The sequence below is a fragment of the Gavia stellata genome, unplaced genomic scaffold (genome assembly GCF_030936135.1).
Source record: "Gavia stellata isolate bGavSte3 unplaced genomic scaffold, bGavSte3.hap2 HAP2_SCAFFOLD_97, whole genome shotgun sequence".
NCBI classification, from domain to species: domain Eukaryota; kingdom Metazoa; phylum Chordata; class Aves; order Gaviiformes; family Gaviidae; genus Gavia; species Gavia stellata.
The window spans coordinates 200,001-202,500 of record NW_026776698.1 but is presented as its reverse complement, the minus strand read 5'-3'; positions in this window follow the sequence as shown (position 1 = coordinate 202,500).

Genomic DNA, 2,500 nt, shown 5'->3' with positions numbered 1-2,500 from the left:
GGCGCTCTCGAGTGCGTTCGCCGGTCTTAATTTTTCTGAGCTACTACATTCTGTCACGACTCGATCGTAGTTCGCGGCGCCGGCGAGAAACGACGACGACGACGACGACGAGGAGTAAAAGAAAAAAAAACGAAACGGGAAACGCTCAGGCTGGGCTGACCATGCCTTAAGGAACTGCTGCTCTTCGTTAACGACCGTGCATTTAATTTACTAGTAAATAGAGAATCGCACGCGTGCGTACCGTTTCCAGCACATTACCCGTTTCTTTACTCGCTTCCACGCCTGCCTGCCTGCCTGCCTGCCTGCCTTCCTTCCTTCCTTACTTCCCTCCTTCCTTCCTTCCTTCCTTCCTTCCTTCCTTCCTTCCTTCCTTCCTTCCTTCCTTCCTTCCTTCCTTCCTTCCAGGTCAGCCAGCCGGTCGCCAGGTCTAGCAGGCTCTGGCGCCGGCCGACGGGTCTACCGGGCTCGGGCGCCGGGCGGTGGGCCTACGGGGCTCGGGCGCCAGCCGACGGGCCTACGGGGCTCGGGCGCCGACCGACGGGTCTACCGGGCCCCGGCGCCGGCCAACGGGTCTGCCGGGCTCGGGCGCTGACCGAACGGTCTACTGGGCTCGGGCGCCGGACGGCGGGTCTACCGGGCTCGAGGGCCGGCCGACGGGTCCGCCGGGCTCGGGCGCCGGCCGACGGGCCCGCCGGGCTCGGGCGCCGACCGAATGGTCTACCGGGCTCGGGCGCCGGCCGACGGGTCTGCCGGGCTCGGGCGCCGGCCGAACGGTCTACGGGGCTCGGGCGCCGGCCGAACGGTCTACGGGGCTCGGGCGCCGCCCGACGGGTCTACGGGGCTCGGGCGCCGGCCGACGGGTCTGCCGGGCTCGGGCGCCGGCCGCCACGTCTGCCGGGCTCCGGCCCCGTTTGACAGGTCTACCGGGCTCCGGCGCCGGCCGCCTCGTCCACCGGGCTCCGGCGCCGGCCGCCACGTCTACCGGGCTCCGGCGCCGGCCGCCACGTCTACCGGGCTCCGGCGCCGGCCGCCTCGTCTACCGGGCTCCGGCGCCGGCCGCCTCGTCTACCGGGCTCCGGCGCCGGCCGCCTCGTCTACCGGGCTCCGGCGCCGGCCGCCTCGTCTACCGGGCTCCGGCGCCGGTCGCCTCGTCTACCGGGCTCCGGCGCCGGCCGCCTCGTCTACCGGGCTCCGGCGCCGGCCGCCACGTCTACCGGGCTCCGGCGCCGGCCGCCACGTCTACCGGGCTCCGGCGCCGGCCGCCTCGTCTACCGGGCTCCGGCGCCGGCCGCCTCGTCTACCGGGCTCCGGCGCCGGCCGCCTCGTCTACCGGGCTCCGGCGCCGGCCGCCTCGTCTACCGGGCTCCGGCGCCGGCCGCCTCGTCTACCGGGCTCCGGCGCCGGCCGCCTCGTCTACCGGGCTCCGGCGCCGGCCGCCACGTCTACCGGGCTCCGGCGCCGGCCGCCACGTCTACCGGGCTCCGGCGGGACTTGGTCGCAGTTCTCGAGCTGAACGGTAGACCTGTTTGCCGCGCCGCTCGCGGGGACGTGACCAAGGGGTCGCTGTGTCGCGCTGCCTCCAGTTACGTCATCGTAACAGGCAGCGTCATTGGCGGGCCTCCCCGGCGGGAGGAGTTAGCGCTCTTGGAGTTCGCAGGGGCTGTGGACTTAGTGGTACGTTCTATATGCGCGAGCGGTGGCTCGCGGGCAGGGCAGTAGGAGCGCGACTCGACCCGCGCGGCTGGGGCGCTTGGCGGCCGTTGTGGCGGTTGCCTCGGCGTGTTTGGCCGTTTTTCCGCCCGTTCGGGACGGTTGCCCGCGCGGCCGATGGCGGCCGAGGCCCATGCTGGTCCGTGGTGAGGCACCGGAGATGCTCGTGAAGCATGCCGGCTGCTGCCGCGCTCGCGAGCGCCCGGGGACGGGGGGACGGGCGCGCGGCGCAGTCGTGCCTCGGCTTTTTGGGCTTTTTGCGGTTGTTCCCCCTCTCTCTTCCTTCTCCGGCCCTAAGCTGGAGCCCGCGAGGCAGGCCGGCAAGAGCGTCGCAGCCGGTCCCGGTGGCTGGCAGCCCGAGCGCAGTGCGTCAGGGAGTCGGGAGGTGTGCCTCGCGCCTCCGGTGGCCTTACTCCCTGGCTCCAGAAACACCCGCCAACGGCACGGGTGAGGCGTGGCGTGTGGCGTCTCGCCTGCCCGTTTTTTGGGTGGCTTTTTGTGTTTTCCCCGTCCTTTTTTCTTTTTTCCCCCCCCCCCCCCCGGCTTTTCTCCGGCCTCTCTCTCCCTCTGCAGGGCGAGTGGTATCATCCTGCTGGGCGGGCGTAGACGGGCGACCGGCGGCGGTCGTGCCGGTGCTCTCGAACGCGGGCAAAGCCCGGCGACCGGCGGCGGTCGGTACCGGTGCTCTCGAACGCGGGCAAAGCCCGGCGACCGGCGGCGGTCGGTACCGGTGCTCTCGAACGCGGGCAAAGCCCGGCGACCGGCGGCGGTCGGTGCCGGTGCTCTCGAA